General features: G+C 42.5%; 1 protein-coding gene across 1 annotated transcript in view; it reads right to left on the bottom strand.

Moving 5' to 3' along the window:
- The window catches only part of IL1RAPL1 (interleukin 1 receptor accessory protein like 1), a 2,420,186-nt gene that overhangs the window by 835,520 nt on the left and 1,563,755 nt on the right, over positions 1-20,911 (bottom strand). The gene's annotated exons all lie outside the window — the stretch shown is intronic.

Here is a 20,911-nt window from a genome sequence, read left to right as displayed (position 1 = left end):
ATGTTAGCCTATGGAAGGAAATTCAAGTTACTGTAAGTATGGTTAGAATTACTTTTCAGTATCAGTAGTGGGCTGAAAAATGCAGCACTGAGGTCTCTCCTGATAACAGGTGAGTAAATCGGAATTCGTAGTTTGGCTGATTTTTGAAGAATTTTAAAGTTCCAAAGCTCCACACTTAGAAAAATGTCCAAGTGAAACCAATGTTAGCCTATGGAAGGAAATTCAAGTTACTGTAACTACGATTAGAATTACTTTTCAGGATCAGTAGTGGGATGAAAGATGCAGCACTGAGCTCTCTCCTGATAACAGGTGAGTAATTTGTAATTCATAGTTAGGCTCAATTTTGAGGAAATTTTTAAGCTTCCAAAACTCCACACTTAGAAAAATTTCCAAGTGAAACCAGTCAATCTTAGCCTCTGGAAAAAAAATCAAGTTACTGTAAATATGGTTAGAATTACTTTTCAGGGTCAGTACTTGGCTGAAAGATGCAGCACTGAGGTCTCTCCTGATAACAGGTGAGTAAATGGGAATTCGTAGTTCGGCTGATTGTTGAGGATTTTTCTTAAAGTTCCAAAACTCCACACTTAGAAGAATTTCCAAGTGAAACCAGTCAATGTTAGCCTATGGAAGGAAATTCAAGTTACTGTAACTACGATTAGAATTACTTTTCAGGATCAGTAGTGGGCTGAAATATGCAGCACTGAGGTCTCTCCTGATAACCGTTGAGTTATTCGGAATTCGTAGTAGGCTGAATTTTGAGGAAATTTTTAAGCTTCCAAAACTCCACACTTGGAAAAATTTCCAAGTGAAACCAGTCAATGTTAGCCTATGGAAGGAAATTCAAGTTGCTGTAACTACGATTAGAAGTACTTTTCAGGATCAGCAGTGGGCTGAAAGATGCAGCACTGAGGTAACTCCTGATAACAGGTGAGTGAATTGGAATTCGTAGTTCGGCTGAATTTTGAGAAAATTTTCAAGCTTCCAAAACTCCACTCTTGTGAAACCAGTCAATGTTAGCCTATGGCTATGGAAGGAAATACAAGTTACTGTAAGTATAGTTAGAATTACTTTTCAGGATCAGTAGAGGGCTGAAAGATGCAGGACTGAGGTCTCTCCTGATAACAGGTGAGTAAATCGGAATTCGCAGTTCGGCTGAATTTTGAGGATATTTTTAAGCTTCCAAAACTCCACACTTAGAAACATTTCCAAGTGAAACCAGTCAATGTTAGCCTATGTAAGGAAATTCAAGTTACTGTAAGTATGGTTAGAATTACTTTGCAGGATCAGTACTTGGCTGAAAGATGCAGCACTGAGGTCTCTCCTGATAACAGGTGAGTAAATTGGAATTTGTAGTTCGGCTGATTTTAGAGGAATTTTTTAAAGTTCCAAAACCCCACACTTAGAAGAATTTCCAAGTGAAACCAGTCAATGTTAGCCTTAGGAAGGAAATTAGAGTTACTGTAACTACAATTAGAATTAAGTTTCAGGATAAGTAGTGGGCTGAAAGATGCAGCACCAATGTCTCTCCTGAAAACAGGTGAGTAAATCGGAATTTGTAGTTCGGCTGATTTTAGAGGAATTTTTATAGTTCCAAAACCCCACACTTAAAAGAATTTCCAAGTGAAACCAGTCAATGTTAGCCTAAGGAAGGAAATTCAAGTTACTGTAACTACGACTAAAATTACTTTTCAGGATCAGTAGTGGGCTGAAAGATGCAGTACTGAGGTCGCTCCTGATAGCCGGTGAATAATTCGGAATTCGTAGTTAGGCTGAATTTTGAGGACATTTTTAAGCTTCCATAACTCCACACTTGTGAAACCAGTCAATGTTAGTCTATGGAAGGAAATTCAAGGTAATGTAAGTATGGTTAGAACTACTTTTCAGGATCAGTACTTGGCCTAAAGATGAAGCACTGAGGTCTCTCCTGAAAACAGGTGAGTAAATCGGAATTCGTAGTTTGGTTGATTTTTGAGGATTTTTTTAATGTTCCAAAGCTCCACACTTAGAAAAATGTCCAAGTGAAACCAGTCAATGTTAGCCTATGGAAGGAAATTCAAGTTACTGTAACTACGATTAGAATTACTTTTCAGAATCAGTAGTGGGCTGCAACATGCAGCACTGACGTCGCTCCTGATAACAGGTGAGTAAATTGGAATTCTTAGTTCGGCTGATTTTTGAGGATTTTTTTAAAATTCCAAAACTCCACACTTAAAAGAATTTCCTAGTGAAACCAGTCAATGTTAGCCTGTGTAAGGAAATTCAAGTTACTGTAACTACAATTAGAATTATGTTTCAGGATTAGTAGTGGGCTGAAAGATGCTGCACTGAGGTCTCTCCTGATAACAGGTGAGTAAATCGGAATTCGTAGTTAGGCTGAATTTTGAGGAAATATTTAAGCTTCAAAAAACTCCACACTTGGAAAAATTTCCAAGTGAAACCAGTCAATGTTAGCCTATGGTCAAGTTGCTGTAACTATGATTAGAAGTACTTTTCAGGATCAGCAGTGGGCTGAAAGATGCAGCACTGAGGTAACTCCTGATAACAGGTGAGTAAATTGGAATTCGTAGTTCGGCTGAATTTTGAGAAAATTTTCAAGCTTCCAAAACTCCACTCTTGTGAAATCAGTCAATGTTAGCCTATGGCTATGGAAGGAAATACAAGTTACTGTAAGTATAGTTAGAATTACTTTTCAGGATCAGTAGAGGGCTGAAAGATGCAGGACTGAGGTCTCTCCTGATAACAGGTGAGTAAATCGGAATTCGTAGTTCGGCTGAATTTTGAGGATATTTTTAAGCTTCCAAAACTCCACACTTAGAAACATTTCCAAGTGAAACCAGTCAATGTTAGCCTATGTAAGGAAATTCAAGTTACTGTAAGTATGGTTAGAATTACTTTGCAGGATCAGTACTTGGCTGAAAGATGCAGCACTGAGGTCTCTCCTGATAACTGGTGAGCAAATAGGAATTCGTAGTTCGGCTGATTGTTGAGGATTTTTCTTAAAGTTCCAAAACTCCACACTTAGAAGAATTTCCAAGTGAAACCAGTCAATGTTAGCCTATGGAAGGAAATTCAAGTTACTGTAACTACGATTAGAATTACTTTTCAGAATCAGTAGTGGGCTGCAACATGCAGCACTGACGTCGCTCCTGATAACAGGTGAGTAAATTGGAATTCTTAGTTCGGCTGATTTTTGAGGATTTTTTTAAAATTCCAAAACTCCACACTTAAAAGAATTTCCTAGTGAAACCAGTCAATGTTAGCCTGTGTAAGGAAATTCAAGTTACTGTAACTACAATTAGAATTATGTTTCAGGATTAGTAGTGGGCTGAAAGATGCTGCACTGTGGTCTGTCCTGATAACAGGTGATTAAATTAGAATTCGTAGTTCGACTGATTTTTGAGGAAATTTGTAAACTTCCAAAACTCCACACTAAGAAAAATGTCCAAGTGAAACCAGTCAATGTTAGCCTATGGAAGGAAATTCAAGTTACTGTAAGTATGGTTAGAATTACTTTTCAGTATCAGTAGTGGGCTGAAAAATGCAGCACTGAGGTCTCTCCTGATAACAGGTGAGTAAATCGGAATTCGTAGTTAGGCTGAATTTTGAGGAAATTTTTAAGCTTCAAAAAACTCCACACTTGGAAAAATTTCCAAGTGAAACCAGTCAATGTTAGCCTATGGAAGGAAATTCAAGTTGCTGTAACTATGATTAGAAGTACTTTTCAGGATCAGCAGTGGGCTGAAAGATGCAGCACTGAGGTAACTCCTGATAACAGGTGAGTAAATTGGAATTCGTAGTTCGGCTGAATTTTGAGAAAATTTTCAAGCTTCCAAAACTCCACTCTTGTGAAATCAGTCAATGTTAGCCTATGGCTATGGAAGGAAATACAAGTTACTGTAAGTATAGTTAGAATTACTTTTCAGGATCAGTAGAGGGCTGAAAGATGCAGGACTGAGGTCTCTCCTGATAACAGGTGAGTAAATCGGAATTCGTAGTTCGGCTGAATTTTGAGGATATTTTTAAGCTTCCAAAACTCCACACTTAGAAACATTTCCAAGTGAAACCAGTCAATGTTAGCCTATGTAAGGAAATTCAAGTTACTGTAAGTATGGTTAGAATTACTTTGCAGGATCAGTACTTGGCTGAAAGATGCAGCACTGAGGTCTCTCCTGATAACTGGTGAGCAAATAGGAATTCGTAGTTCGGCTGATTGTTGAGAATTTTTCTTAAAGTTCCAAAACTCCACACTTAGAAGAATTTCCAAGTGAAACCAGTCAATGTTAGCCTATGGAAGGAAATTCAAGTTACTGTAACTACGATTAGAATTACTTTTCAGGATCAGTAGTGGGCTGAAATATGCAGCACTGAGGTCTCTCCTGATAACAGTTGAGTAATTCGGAATTCGTAGTTAGGCTGAATTTTGAGGAAATTTTTAAGCTTCCAAAACTCCACACTTGGAAAAATTTCCAAGTGAAACCAGTCAATGTTAGCCTATGGAAGGAAATTCAAGTTACTGTAACTACGATTAGAAGTACTTTTCAGGATCAGCAGTGGGCTGAAAGATGCAGCACTGAGGTAACTCCTGATAACAGGTGAGTAAATTGGAATTCGTAGTTCGGCTGAATTTTGAGAAAATTTTCAAGCTTCCAAAACTCCACACTTGTGAAACCAGTCAATGTTAGCCTATGGCTATGGAAGGAAATACAAGTTACTGTAAGTATAGTTAGAATTACTTTTCAGGATCAGTAGAGGGCTGAAAGATGCAGGACTGAGGTCTCTCCTGATAACAGGTGAGTAAATCGGAATTCGTAGTTCGGCTGAATTTTGAGGATATTTTTAAGCTTCCAAAACTCCACACTTAGAAACATTTCCAAGTGAAACCAGTCAATGTTAGCCTATGTAAGGAAATTCAAGTTACTGTAATTATGGTTAGAATTACTTTGCAGGATCAGTACTTGGCTGAAAGATGCAGCACTGAGGTCTCTCCTGATAACAGGTGAGCAAATAGGAATTCGTAGTTCGGATGATTTTTGAGGATTTTTTTGAAGATCCAAAACTCCACACTTAGAAAAATGTCCAAGTAAAACCAGTCAATGTTAGCCTATGGAAGGAAATTCAAGTTACTGTAAGTATGGTTAGAATTGATTTTCAGGATCAGTAGTGGGCTGAAACATGCAGCACTGACTTCTCTCCTGATACCAGGTGAGTAAATCGGAATACGTAGTTCGGCTGATCTTTGAGGAATTTTTAAAGTTCCAAAATTCCACACTTGGAAGACTTTCCAAGTGAAACCAGTCAATGTTAGCCTGTGGACGGAAGTTCAAGTTACTGTAACTACGATTAGAATTACGTTTCAGGATCAGTAGTGGGCTGAAAGATGCAGCACGGAGGTCTCTCCTGATAACAGGTGATTAAATCGGAATTCGTAGTTCGATTGATTTTTGAGCAATTTTTTAAACTTCCAAAACTTCACACTTTGGAGAATTTCCAAGTGAAACCAGTCAATGTTAGCCTATGGAAGGAAATTCAAGTTACTGTAACTACGATTAGAATTACTTTTCAGGATCAGTAGTGGGCTGAAAGATGCAGCACTGAGGTCTCTCCTGATAACAGGTGAGTTAATGGGAATTTGTAGTTCGGCTGAATTTTGAGGAAATTTTTAGGCTTGCAAAACTGCACACTTGTGAAACCAGTCATTGTTATCCTATGGAAGGAAATTCAAGTTACTCTAAGTATGGTTAGAATTACTTTTCAGGATCAGTACTTGGCCTAAAGATGCAGAACTGAGTTCTCTCCTGATAACAGGTGAGTAATTAGGAATCCGTAGTTCGGCTGAATTTTGAGGAAATTTTTGAGCTTACAACACTCCACAATTGTGAAACCAGTCAATGTGAGCCTATGGAAGGAAATTCAAGTTACTGTAAGTATGGTTAGAATTACTTTTCAGGATCAGTACTTAGCCTAAATATGCTGCACTGAGGTCTCTCCTGATAACAGGTGAGTAAATCGGAATTCGTAGTTTGGCTGATTTTTGAGGATTTTTTTAAAGTTCCAAAGCTCCACACTTAGAAAAAATGTCCAAGTGAAACCAGTCAATGTTAGCCTATGGAAGGAAAACCAGGTTACTGTAACTACGATTAGAATTACGTTTCAGGATCAGTAGTGGGCTGAAACATGCAGCACAGAGGTCTCTCCCGATAACAGGTGATTAAATCGGAATTCGTAGTTTGGCTGATTTTTGAGGAATTTTTTAAAGTTCCAAAATCCACACTTAAAAGAATTTCCAATTGAAACCAGTCAATGTTAGCCTATAGAAGGAAATTCAAGTTACTGTGAGTATAATTAGAATTGCTTTTCAGGATCAGTAGTGGGCTGAAAGATGCAGCACTGAGGTCTCTCCTGATAACAGGTGAGTAAATTGGAATTCTTAGTTCGGCTGATTTTTGAGGATTTTTTAAAAATTCCAAAACGCCACACTTAAAAGAATTTCCTAGTGAAACCAGTCAATGTTAGCCTGTGTAAGGAAATTCAAGTTACTGTAACTACAATTAGAATTATGTTTCAGGATTAGTAGTGGGCTGAAAGATGCTGCACTGTGGTCTGTCCTGATAACAGGTGATTAAATTAGAATTCGTAGTTCGACTGATTTTTGAGGAAATTTGTAAACTTCCAAAACTCCACACTAAGAAAAATGTCCAAGTGAAACCAGTCAATGTTAGCCTATGGAAGGAAATTCAAGTTACTGTAAGTATGGTTAGAATTACTTTTCAGTATCAGTAGTGGGCTGAAAAATGCAGCACTGAGGTCTCTCCTGATAACAGGTGAGTAAATCCGAATTCGTAGTTTGGCTGATTTTTGAAGAATTTTAAAGTTCCAAAGCTCCACACTTAGAAAAATGTCCAAGTGAAACCAATGTTAGCCTATGGAAGGAAATTCAAGTTACTGTAACTACGATTAGAATTACTTTTCAGGATCAGTAGTGGGCTGAAAGATGCAGCACTGAGCTCTCTCCTGATAACAGGTGAGTAATTTGTAATTCATAGTTAGGCTCAATTTTGAGGAAATTTTTAAGCTTCCAAAACTCCACACTTCGAAAAATTTCCAAGTGAAACCAGTCAATCTTAGCCTCTGGAAAAAAATTCAAGTTACTGTAAATATGGTTAGAATTACTTTTCAGGGTCAGTACTTGGCTGAAAGATGCAGCACTGAGGTCTCTCCTGATAACAGGTGAGTAAATGGGAATTCGTAGTTCGGCTGATTGTTGAGGATTTTTCTTAAAGTTCCAAAACTCTACACTTAGAAGAATTTCCAAGTGAAACCAGTCAATGTTAGCCTATGGAAGGAAATTCAAGTTACTGTAACTACGATTAGAATTACTTTTCAGGATCAGTAGTGGGCTGAAATATGCAGCACTGAGGTCTCTCCTGATAACCGTTGAGTAATTCGGAATTCGTAGTTAGGCTGAATTTTGAGGAAATTTTTAAGCTTCCAAAACTCCACACTTGGAAAAATTTCCAAGTGAAACCAGTCAATGTTAGCCTATGGAAGGAAATTCAAGTTGCTGTAACTACGATTAGAAGTACTTTTCAGGATCAGCAGTGGGCTGAAAGATGCAGCACTGAGGTAACTCCTGATAACAGGTGAGTAAATTGGAATTCGTAGTTCGGCTGAATTTTGAGAAAATTTTCAAGTTTCCAAAACTCCACTCTTGTGAAACCAGTCAATGTTAGCCTATGGCTATGGAAGGAAATACAAGTTACTGTAAGTATAGTTAGAATTACTTTTCAGGATCAGTAGAGGGCTGAAAGATGCAGGACTGAGGTCTCTCCTGATAACAGGTGAGCAAATAAGAATTCGTAGTTCGGCTGATTATTGAGGATTTTTCTTAAAGTTCCAAAACTCCACACTTAGAAGAATTTCCAAGTGAAACCAGTCAATGTTAGCCTATGTAAGGAAATTCAAGTTACTGTAAGTATAGTTAGAATTACTTTTCAGGATCAGTAGAGGGCTGAAAGATGCAGGACTGAGGTCTCTCCTGATAACAGGTGAGTAAATCGGAATTCGTAGTTCGGCTGAATTTTGAGGATATTTTAAGGCTTCCAAAACTCAACACTTAGAAACATTTCTAAGTGAAACCAGTCAATGTTAGCCTATGTAAGGAAATTCAAGTTACTGTAAGTATGGTTAGAATTACTTTGCAGGATCAGTACTTGGCTGAAAGATGCAGCACTGAGGTCTCTCCTGATAACAGGTGAGCAAATAGGAATTCGTAGTTCGGATGATTTTTGAGGATTTTTTTGAAGATCCAAAACTCCACACTTAGAAAAATGTCCAAGTAAAACCAGTCAATGTTAGCCTATGGAAGGAAATTCAAGTTACTGTAAGTATGGTTAGAATTGATTTTCAGGATCAGTAGTGGGCTGAAACGTGCAGCACTGGCTTCTCTCCTGATACCAGGTGAGTAAATCGGAATACGTAGTTCGGCTGATCTTTGAGGAATTTTTAAAGTTCCAAAATTCCACACTTGGAAGAATTTCCAAGTGAAACCAGTCAATGTTAGCCTGTGGACGGAAGTTCAAGTTACTGTAACTACGATTAGAATTACGTTTCAGGATCAGTAGTGGGCTTAAAGATGCAGCACGGAGGTCTCTCCTGATAACAGGTGATTACATCGGAATTCGTAGTTCGATTGATTTTTGAGCAATTTATTAAACTTCCAAAACTTCACACTTTGGAGAATTTCCAAGTGAAACCAGTCAATGTTAGCCTATGGAAGGAAATTCAAGTTACTGTAACTACGATTAGAATTACTTTTCAGGATCAGTAGTGGGCTGAAAGATGCAGCACTGAGGTCTCTCCTGATAACAGGTGAGTTAATGGGAATTTGTAGTTCGGCTGAATTTTGAGGAAATTTTTAGGCTTGCAAAACTGCACACTTGTGAAACCAGTCATTGTTATCCTATGGAAGGAAATTCAAGTTACTCTAAGTATGGTTAGAATTACTTTTCAGGATCAGTACTTGGCCTAAAGATGCAGAACTGAGTTCTCTCCTGATAACAGGTGAGTAATTAGGAATCCGTAGTTCGGCTGAATTTTGAGGAAATTTTTGAGCTTACAACACTCCACAATTGTGAAACCAGTCAATGTGAGCCTATGGAAGAAAATTCAAGTTACTGTAAGTATGGTTAGAATTACTTTTCAGGATCAGTACTTGGCCTAAATATGCTGCACTGAGGTCTCTCCTGATAACAGGTGAGTAAATCGGAATTCGTAGTTTGGCTGATTTTTGAAGATTTTTTTAAAGTTCCAAAGCTCCACACTTAGAAAAAATGTCCAAGTGAAACCAGTCAATGTTAGCCTATGGAAGGAAAACCAGGTTACTGTAACTACGATTAGAATTACTTTTCAGGATCAGTAGTGGGCTGAAATATGCAGCACAGAGGTCTCTCCCGATAACAGGTGATTAAATCGGAATTCGTAGTTTGACTGATTTTTGAGGAATTTTTTAAAGTTCCAAAATCCACACTTAAAAGAATTTCCAATTGAAACCAGTCAATGTTAGCCTATAGAAGGAAATTCAAGTTACTGTGAGTATAATTAGAATTGCTTTTCAGGATCAGTAGTGGGCTGAAAGATGCAGCACTGAGGTCTCTCCTGATAACAGGTGAGTAAATTGGAATTCGTAGTTCGGCTGAATTTTGAGGAAATTTTTAGGCTTCCAAAACTTCACATTTGTGAAACCAGTCAATGTTATCCTATGGAAGGAAATTCAAGTTACTCTAAGTATAGTTAGAATTACTTTTCAGGATCAGTACTTGGCCTAAAGATGCAGAACTGAGGTCTCTCCTGATAACAGGTGAGTAAATCGGAATTCGTAGTTTGGTTGATTCTTGAGGATTTTTTTAAAGTTCCAAAGCTCCACACTTAAAAGAATTCCCAAGTGAAACCAGTCAATGTTAGCCAGTGGAAGGAAATTCAAGTTACTGTAATTACGATTAGAATTACGTTTCAGGATTAGTAGTGGGCTGAAAGATGCAGCACTGAGGTCTCTCCTGAAAACAGGTGAGTAAATCGGAATTCGTAGTTAGGCTGAATTTTGAGGAAATTTTTAAGCTTCCAAAACTCCACACTTTGAAAAATTTCCTAGTAAAACCAGTCAATGTTAGCCTATAGAAGGAAATTCAAGTTACTGTATGTATAATTAGAATTGCTTTTCAGGATCAGTAGTGGGCTGAAAGATGCAGCACTGAGGTCTCCCCTGATAACAGGTAAGTAATTCGGAATTCGTAGTTAGGCTGAATTTTGAGGAAATTTTTAAGCTTCCAAAACTCCACACTTGGAAAAATTTCCAAGTGAAACCAGTCAATGTTAGCCTATGGAAGGAAATTCAAGTTGCTGTAACTACGATTAGAAGTACTTTTCAGGATCAGCAGTGGGCTGAAAGATGCAGCACTGAGGTAACTCCTGATAACAGGTGAGTAAATTGGAATTCGTAGTTCGGCTGAATTTTGAGAAAATTTTCAAGTTTCCAAAACTCCACTCTTGTGAAACCAGTCAATGTTAGCCTATGGCTATGGAAGGAAATACAAGTTACTGTAAGTATAGTTAGAATTACTTTTCAGGATCAGTAGAGGGCTGAAAGATGCAGGACTGAGGTCTCTCCTGATAACAGGTGAGCAAATAAGAATTCGTAGTTCGGCTGATTATTGAGGATTTTTCTTAAAGTTCCAAAACTCCACACTTAGAAGAATTTCCAAGTGAAACCAGTCAATGTTAGCCTATGGAAGGAAATTCAAGTTACTGTAACTACGATTAGAATTACTTTTCAGGATCAGTAGTGGGCTGAAATATGCAGCACTGAGGTCTCTCCTGATAACAGTTGAGTAATTCGGAATTCGTAGTTAGGCTAAATTTTGAGGAAATTTTTAAGCTTCCAAAACTCCACACTTGGAAAAATTTCCAAGTGAAACCAGTCAATGTTAGCCTATGGAAGGAAATTCAAGTTACTGTAACTACGATTAGAAGTACTTTTCAGGATCAGCAGTGGGCTGAAAGATGCAGCACTGAGGTAACTCCTGATAACAGGTGAGTAAATTGGAATTCGTAGTTCGGCTGAATTTTGAGAAAATTTTCAAGCTTCCAAAACTCCACACTTGTGAAACCAGTCAATGTTAGCCTATGGCTATGGAAGGAAATACAAGTTACTGTAAGGATAGTTAGAATTACTTTTCAGGATCAGTAGAGGGCTGAAAGATGCAGGACTGAGGTCTCTCCTGATAACAGGTGAGTAAATCGGAATTCGTAGTTCGGCTGAATTTTGAGGATATTTTAAGGCTTCCAAAACTCAACACTTAGAAACATTTCTAAGTGAAACCAGTCAATGTTAGCCTATGTAAGGAAATTCAAGTTACTGTAAGTATGGTTAGAATTACTTTGCAGGATCAGTACTTGGCTGAAAGATGCAGCACTGAGGTCTCTCCTGATAACAGGTGAGCAAATAGGAATTCGTAGTTCGGATGATTTTTGAGGATTTTTTTGAAGATCCAAAACTCCACACTTAGAAAAATGTCCAAGTAAAACCAGTCAATGTTAGCCTATGGAAGGAAATTCAAGTTACTGTAAGTATGGTTAGAATTGATTTTCAGGATCAGTAGTGGGCTGAAACGTGCAGCACTGGCTTCTCTCCTGATACCAGGTGAGTAAATCGGAATACGTAGTTCGGCTGATCTTTGAGGAATTTTTAAAGTTCCAAAATTCCACACTTGGAAGAATTTCCAAGTGAAACCAGTCAATGTTAGCCTGTGGACGGAAGTTCAAGTTACTGTAACTACGATTAGAATTACGTTTCAGGATCAGTAGTGGGCTTAAAGATGCAGCACGGAGGTCTCTCCTGATAACAGGTGATTACATCGGAATTCGTAGTTCGATTGATTTTTGAGCAATTTATTAAACTTCCAAAACTTCACACTTTGGAGAATTTCCAAGTGAAACCAGTCAATGTTAGCCTATGGAAGGAAATTCAAGTTACTGTAACTACGATTAGAATTACTTTTCAGGATCAGTAGTGGGCTGAAAGATGCAGCACTGAGGTCTCTCCTGATAACAGGTGAGTTAATGGGAATTTGTAGTTCGGCTGAATTTTGAGGAAATTTTTAGGCTTGCAAAACTGCACACTTGTGAAACCAGTCATTGTTATCCTATGGAAGGAAATTCAAGTTACTCTAAGTATGGTTAGAATTACTTTTCAGGATCAGTACTTGGCCTAAAGATGCAGAACTGAGTTCTCTCCTGATAACAGGTGAGTAATTAGGAATCCGTAGTTCGGCTGAATTTTGAGGAAATTTTTGAGCTTACAACACTCCACAATTGTGAAACCAGTCAATGTGAGCCTATGGAAGAAAATTCAAGTTACTGTAAGTATGGTTAGAATTACTTTTCAGGATCAGTACTTGGCCTAAATATGCTGCACTGAGGTCTCTCCTGATAACAGGTGAGTAAATCGGAATTCGTAGTTTGGCTGATTTTTGAAGATTTTTTTAAAGTTCCAAAGCTCCACACTTAGAAAAAATGTCCAAGTGAAACCAGTCAATGTTAGCCTATGGAAGGAAAACCAGGTTACTGTAACTACGATTAGAATTACTTTTCAGGATCAGTAGTGGGCTGAAATATGCAGCACAGAGGTCTCTCCCGATAACAGGTGATTAAATCGGAATTCGTAGTTTGACTGATTTTTGAGGAATTTTTTAAAGTTCCAAAATCCACACTTAAAAGAATTTCCAATTGAAACCAGTCAATGTTAGCCTATAGAAGGAAATTCAAGTTACTGTGAGTATAATTAGAATTGCTTTTCAGGATCAGTAGTGGGCTGAAAGATGCAGCACTGAGGTCTCTCCTGATAACAGGTGAGTAAATTGGAATTCGTAGTTCGGCTGAATTTTGAGGAAATTTTTAGGCTTCCAAAACTTCACATTTGTGAAACCAGTCAATGTTATCCTATGGAAGGAAATTCAAGTTACTCTAAGTATAGTTAGAATTACTTTTCAGGATCAGTACTTGGCCTAAAGATGCAGAACTGAGGTCTCTCCTGATAACAGGTGAGTAAATCGGAATTCGTAGTTTGGTTGATTCTTGAGGATTTTTTTAAAGTTCCAAAGCTCCACACTTAAAAGAATTCCCAAGTGAAACCAGTCAATGTTAGCCAGTGGAAGGAAATTCAAGTTACTGTAATTACGATTAGAATTACGTTTCAGGATTAGTAGTGGGCTGAAAGATGCAGCACTGAGGTCTCTCCTGAAAACAGGTGAGTAAATCGGAATTCGTAGTTAGGCTGAATTTTGAGGAAATTTTTAAGCTTCCAAAACTCCACACTTTGAAAAATTTCCTAGTAAAACCAGTCAATGTTAGCCTATAGAAGGAAATTCAAGTTACTGTATGTATAATTAGAATTGCTTTTCAGGATCAGTAGTGGGCTGAAAGATGCAGCACTGAGGTCTCCCCTGATAACAGGTAAGTAAATCGGAATTCGTAGTTCGGCTGATTTTAGAGGAATTTTTTAAAGTTCCAAAACTCCACACGTAGAAGAATTTCCAAGTGAAACCAGTCAATGTTAGCCTACGGAAGGAAATTCAAGTTACTGTAACTATGATTAGAATTACTTTTCAGGATTAGTAGTGGGCTGAAATATGCAGCACTGAGGTCTCTCCTGATAACAGGTGAGTAAATCGGAATTCGTAGTTCGGCTGAATTTTGAGGACATTTTTAAGCTTCCAAAACTCCACACTTGGGAAACCAGTCAATGTTAGCCTATAGAAGGAAATTCAAGTTACTGTATGTATAATTAGAATTGCTTTTCAGGATCAGTAGTGGGCTGAAAGATGCAGCACTGAGGTCTCTCCTGATAACATGTGAGTAAATCGGAATTCGTAGTTTGGCTGATTTTTGAGGATTTTTTCAAAGTTCCAAAGCTCCACACTTAGAAAAATGTTCAAGTGAAACCAGTCAATGTTAGTCTACGGAATGAAAATCAAGTTACTGTAACTACGGTTAGAATTACTTTTCAGGATCAGTACTTGGCTGAAAGATGCAGCACTGAGGTCTCTCCTGATAACAGGTGAGTAAATCGGAATTCTTAGTTCAGCTGATTTTTGAGGAATTTTTTAAAGTTCCAAAACTCCACCCTTAAAAGAATTTCCAAGTGAAACCAGTCAATGTTAGCCTGTGGAAGGAAATTCAAGTTACTGTAACTACGATTAGAATTACGTTTCAGGATTATTATTATTATTATAGATGAGTATATTCAGCGCGCAGCTACCCGTAGGTTTCCCGGCACTAGGAAAGCAGAAGCAGAGGAGTGTGAAGGAAAAAGGTTACAAAGAAAATAGCCAGTTCTTCACTCCTTTGCGGAACTTGAGATAACAAGTTTCCGACCGCAAAGGGACGGGTAGCGAATTCCAGAGTGAGGGCGCCAAGTAGGAGAACGAGCGCCCACCAACTCTAGCCCGCTTGAAACGGGGAACACAGAATCTGCTTTGAGTTGAGGATCTGAGGGTGCGGGAGGGACAGTAGAGATGGACTAAGGAGGATAGATAGTGAGGGGATTTTCCAGCTTTGATGCGATGCATGAAGCATAGTGCTTTAAATTTGGACCTAGACTCTATGCGCAACCAATGCAGGCTGCGCAGGGAAGCAGAGACTGGGGCAGTTCTAGGCAGATTGCAGAGTAATCGGGCAGCCTTGTTCTGGACCAGTTGGAGCTTGCGGGTGACCTCTTTGCAGGCACCTAGTAGAAGTACATTCCCGTAGTCCAGCCGAGATGTCACTAAGGCCTGGACTACTGACCTCTGGGTGCCTGAGGGAAGCATCCATGTGATCTTCCTCAGCCACCTGATGATGGTAGTACAGGAGGCTGAGACTTTGACCACATGTTGCCTCATAGATAACTGATTGTCAAAGAGGACCCGAGATTGCGTGCTGTTGTTGCTGGGACTGGCAGCGGTCCCATTTGCTGAGGCCAATGTTGTGGGCCCCAGAGAGCGGAGTCCGGCCCAAAAAAGAGCAGCTCCGTTTTATCGCCGTTCAGCTTCAGTTTGTTAGTCAGCATCCAATTGGCAATATCAATAAGCCCAGAACAAAGAGAAGATCAGGGAGAGTGTTGGTTGGAAGAGAGAGAAAAGATGATTTGAGTATCATCTGCGTAAGAAAAAATTAGATAACCCAGATTGTTAAGCAAGAAAAGCAAGAGGTCTGAGATAAAGGTTGAAAAACAAAGGACTAAGAATAGAACCTTGGGGAACACCATGAGGGGAATTATGAACAGAGGACACAGAGGAGGGAGAGAAAACCTGAAAAGTGCGATCTGAAAGAAAATTGAAAATCCAGGCAAGTGCGGAGCCACCGATACCAACAGACTTCAGGGCAGAAAGAAGGATGGAGTGGGAGACGGTGTCGAAAGCGGCACTCAGGTCCAAAAGGATGAGTGCCACCGTCTCCCCTCCATCTACCTGGCGTCTGACGGTCTCCGTGACTCCCAAGAGGGTGGACTCCGTGGAGAAGCCCGCCCTGAAACCTGACTGGGAAGGATGAAGGACGTTCGCCGATTCAATGTGAGATGTTAAGTGACGCTTGTGGGCTAAAAGATGCAGCCCTGAGGTCTCTCCTGATAACAGGTGAGTAAATCAGAATTCGTAGATCGGCGGATTTTTAAGGATTTTTTTGAATTGCCAAAACTCCACACTTAGAAAAATGTCCAAGTAAAACCAGTCAATGTTAGCCTATGGAAGGAAATTCAAGTTACTGTAAGTATGGTTAGAATTGCTTTTCAGGATCAGTAGTGGGATGAAACATGCAGCACTGAGGTCTCTCCTGATAACAGGTGAGTAAACGAGAATTCGTAGTTCGGCTGATTTTAGAGGATTTTTTTAAAGTTCCAAAGCTCTACCCTTAGAAAAATGTCCAAGTGAAACCAGGCAATGTTAGCCTATAGAAGGAAAATCAAGTTACTGTAACTACGATTAGAATTACTTTTCAGAATCAGTAGTGGGCTGAAACATGCAGCACTGACGTCTCTCCTGATAACAGCTGAGTAATTTGGAATTCGTAGTTAGGCTGAATTTTGAGGAAATTTTTAAGCTTCCAAAACTCCACACTTAGAAAAATTTCCAAGTGAAACCAGTCAATCTTAGCCTCTGGAAGGAAATTCAAGTTACTTTAAATATGGTTAGAATTACTTTTCAGGATCAGTAGTGGGCTGAAAGATGTAGCACTGAGGTCTCTCCTGATAACAGGTGAGTAATTCGGAATTCGTAGTTAGGCTGAATTTTGAGGACATTTTTAAGCTTCCAAAACTCCACACTTAGGGGTCCATTACGATGTCGGGCGGTTTGCCTCCGCCAGGCTGGCGGTGGCCACCGCCGGCCTGGCGGAGGCAAACCGTCCGACATCGCAAGCCCAAATCCCCCCCGCCATATTAGGATGGCGGAGGGGAAGGTGGCGGTGCAAAATACCGCCCGCCTGTTTTCCGCCCCGGTCGCAATGCCGCCGGGGCAGAAAACGAGTAACATGCAGGCGGTGTCTGTCAGACACCGCCCGCAATATTACAATGGGCTTTTTGCAATGCCTTTCCGTGGCGGCAATGCCGCCACGGAAAGGCATGCGGTGTTCACTCTGGGGGCCCCCTGTTGGCCCCCCGAGTGAAGGCCAAAGGGGGGTGGCACACGTGGGGGGTACCTGTGGTACCCCCCTGCCTTTGCATAATCGAAGAGGCAGGCACCGCGCGGTGCCTGCCACTTCGATTGTGCAAAGGCGTGCTTTTGTTTTAACATTGTGGCGGGCGGAGCAGTGAGCACCGCCCGCCACAATGTTAAATTGAGGAATGCGCCCGCCACCGTGGCGGGCGCATCCTAATGGCAATGTCGGGACCCCCCTGCCCTTTAGGCAGGCGGTCCCCAGTTCCGCTAGGGTGGCGGGCGGGCAACATTTCCAAGTGAAACCAGTCAATCTTATCCTCTGGAAGGAAATTCAAGTTACTGTAAATATGGTTAGAATTACTTTTCAGGATCAGTACTTGGCTGAAAGATGCAGCACTGAGGTCTCTCCTGATAACAGGTGAGTAATTAGGAATTCGCAGTTCGGCTGATTTTTGAAGATTTTTTTTAATGTTCCAAAACTTCACACTTAGAAAAATTTCCAAGTGAAACCAGTCAATGTTAGCCTACGGAAGGAAATTCAAGGTACTGTAAGTATAATTAGAATTGCTTTTCAGGATCAGTAGTGGGCTGAAAGATGCAGCACTGAGGTCTCTCCTGATAGCAGGTGAGTAAATCGGAATTCGTAGTTCGGCTGATTTTAGAGGAATTTTTTAAAGTTCCTAAACTCCACACTTAGAAGAATTTCCAAGTGAAACCAGTCAAAGTTAGCCTATGAAAGGAAATTCAAGTTACTGTAACTACGATTAGAATTACTTTTCAGGATCAGTACTTGGCTGAAAGATGCAGCACTGAGGTCTCTCCTGATAACAGGTGAGTAAATCGGATTCGTAGTTTGGCTGATTTTTGAGGATTTTTTTAAAGTTCCAAAGCTCCACACTTAAAAAAATGTCCAAGTGAAACCAGTCAATGTTAGCCTATGGAAGGAAAATCAAGTTACTGTAACTATGATTAGAATTACTTTCCAGGATCAGTAGAGGGCTGAAACATGCAGCACTGACGTCTCTCCTGATAACAGGTGAGTAAATCGGAATTCTTAGTTTGGCTGATTTTTGAGGAATTTTGTAAACTTCCAAAACTCCACACTTAGAAAAATGTCCAAGTGAAACCAGTCAATGTTAGCCTATGGAAGGAAATTCAAGTTACTGTAAGTATGGTTAGAATTACTTTTCAGGATCAGTACTTGGCCTAAAGATGCAGCACTGAGGTCTCTCCTGATAACAGGTGATTACATCAGAATTCGTAGTTCGACTTGATTTTTGAGGAATTTTTTTAACTTCCAAAACTCCACACTTAGGGGTCCATTAGGATGGCGGGCGGACTTTGCCCGACCGCCACCCTAACGGTGAAGTGGACCGCCCGCTAACAGTGCAGGGGTCCCGACAATTGTATTAGGATGCGCCCGTCACACAGGCGGGGGCATCCTGTATGTCTACCTTTGCGGCGGGCGGAGCAGGAATCTCCGCCCGCCGCAATGGTAAAAGTGCACGTTTTACTAGTCAACGCGCAACATGACAGGCACTGCGCGGTCAATCAATCAATCAATCATCGCATTTATATAGCGCACTACTCACCCAGAGGGTCTCAAGGCACTGGGGGAGGGGGGTCCGCTACTGCTCGAACAGCCAGGTCTTGAGTTGCTTCCTGAAGGCGAGGTGGTCCTGGGTCAGGCGGAGGTGGGTGGGGAGGGAGTTCCATGTCTTGGCGGCGAGGTAGGAGAAGGACCGTCCCCCTGTGGTGGCTCTTCGGATGCGGGGGACGGCGGCGAGGGCGTGGCCGGTCGATCGAAGCTGGCGTTTGGGAGCGTAGAAGTTGAGGCGGCTGTTGAGGTATCCTGGGCCTCGGTTGTGTAGGGCTTTGTGTGCGTGGGTGAGGAGACGGAAGGTGATTCTCTTGTTGATCGGGAGCCAGTGCAGGTCTCTCAGGTGTCCGGAGATGTGGCTGCGACGGGGGATGAGTCGTGCTGAGGCGTTCTGGATCCGCTAGAGTCTCTTCTGGAGTTTGGCAGTGGTTCCGGCATAGAGGGAGTTGCCGTAGTCCAGACGGCTGGTGACGGGGCCTGGGTGACCGTCTTCCTGGTCTCGGTGGGGATCCACCGGAAGATCTTACGTAGCATGCGCAGGATGTTGAAGCACGACGAGGAGACGGCGTTGACTTGTCTGGTCATGGAGAGGGAGGAGTCCAGGATGAAGCCCAGGTTGCGTGCGTGGTCTGTTGGTTTGGGTGCGCTGCCTAGGGCGGGGGGCCACCAGGAGTCGTCCCAAGCGGAGGGTGAGGATCCCAGGATGAGGACTTCCGTCTTGTCCGAGTTCAGTTTCAGGTGGCTGTTCTTCATCCATTCGGCTACCTCTTTCATCCCTTCGTGAAGGTTGGCTCTGGCGGTGGCGGGGTCGTTGGTGAGGGAGAGGATCAGCTGGGTGTCGTCGGTGTAGGAGATGATGTTGAGGTTGTGCTGGCGTGCGATGTCTGCGAGGGGGCTCATGTAGACGTTGAAGAGGGTTGGACTGAGCGAGGAGCCTTGAGGAACGCCGCAGATGACTTCGGTGGCTTCAGATCTGAACGGAGGGAGGCGGACTCTCTGTGTCCTTCCGGCGAGGAAGGAGGTGATCCACTCCAGTGCCTTCTCCTGGACTCCGACGTTGCTGAGGCGTTGTACTAGGGTACGGTGGCAGACAGTGTCGAAGGCCGCGGAGAGGTCGAGGATGAGGGCCGCTGTTTCTCTGTTGTCGAGCAGCGCTCAGATGTCATCGGTGGCTGCAATCAGGGCGGTCTCGGTGCTGTGGTTGGCCCGGAAGCCAGACTGCGAAGGGTCGAGGGATCCGTTCGTCTCGAGGAAGGTGGCCAGCTGCTTGTTGACGGTCTTCTCGATGACTTTTGCAGGAAACGGGAGCAGCGAGATGGGGCGGTAGTTCTTGAGGTTGGTGGGGTCGGCCGATGGCTTCTTGAGTAGGGCACTGAGTTCGGCGTGCTTCCAGCTCCATGGGAAGGTAGCCGTGTCGAAGGAGGTGTTGATGATGTCCCGCAGGTGGGGTGCGATGACAGCGTTGGCCTTGTTGAAGATGTGGTGAGGGCAGGGGTCGGTCGGAGATCCGGAGTGGATGGAGTTCATCGTGCGGACGGTATCTTCGGTGCTGATCGGAGTCCAGGCGCGGACGGTGGTGGTGAGGGCGGTGGTTCGGTCGTGGCGTTCGTCGGTTGAGTGCTGAAGCTGTTGTGTATGTCCGCGATCTTGTTGTGGAAGTAGGAGGCGAGGGAATTGCAGAGGTCTTGCGAAGGGGTGATGTCGTTGTTTCCGGCATTGGGGTTGGAGAGCTCTTTGACGATGTTGAAGAGTTCCTTGCTGTTGTGTGCGTTGTTGTCCAGTCGTTCCTTGAATGCAGTTTTCTTGGTGGCGTGGATGAGTTGGTGGTGTTTTCGGGTGGCGAGCTTGAGGGCAGTCATGTTGTCCAGTGTTGGGTCTCTGCGCCAGGTTCTCTCGAGGGCTCGGCAGTTCTTCTTGGAGCTCGTGAGTTCGTCGGTGAACCATGGGGCTTTCTTGCTACCGGGTCTGCTAGGCGGGGTCCTCAGGGGGGCGAGCTCGTCTGCGCAGTCGCTGATCCACTTCGTGAGGTTGGTGGCCGCCTGGCTTGGGTTCGTTGTGCTGGTGGGAGGGTTCATGCTCAGGGAGGTCGTGAGCTGGTCGGCTGTGATCTTGTTCCAGCTCCTGCGTGCAACCTGTTGCTGGTGGTGGTGGATCGTGGTCCTTCCGAAGCTGAAGTGGACGCAGCTGTGGTCCGTCCAGTGGAGTCCGGTGGCGTGGCTGAAGGCGATGTCCTTGCTGGATGAGAAGACGGGGTCGAGTGTGTGTCCGGCGTAGTGGGTGGGGGTGGTCACCAGCTGCTTGAGTCCCAGGTTGGCGAGGTTGTCCAGCAGGGTGGTGGTGTTGCGGTCGTTGTTGTTCTCCAGGTGGAAGTTGAGGTCCCCGAGGAGGATGTAGTCAGCGGAGAGGAGGGCGCTGAATTGTGTGCGCTGTCCCGGGGGTCTGTAGATGAGGGTGCCTCTGAGGGTGGTCTTGGGGTTGATGTGGACCTGAAAGTGCAGGTGCTCGGCGGTTGCGAGGGTGTCGTCGGTGTTGGTCGTGATGCGGATGGTGTTCCTGTGGACGATGGCGATGCCTCCTCCGGTGTGGTTGATGCGGTTCCTTCGGATGATCTTGTAGCCGTCTGGGA

This window comes from Lissotriton vulgaris, chromosome 8 (assembly GCF_964263255.1).
Source record: "Lissotriton vulgaris chromosome 8, aLisVul1.2, whole genome shotgun sequence".
Taxonomy (NCBI): Eukaryota; Metazoa; Chordata; class Amphibia; order Caudata; family Salamandridae; genus Lissotriton; species Lissotriton vulgaris.
Note: the sequence above shows the minus strand (reverse complement) of the source record. Positions and strands in the feature narration are given on the sequence as shown.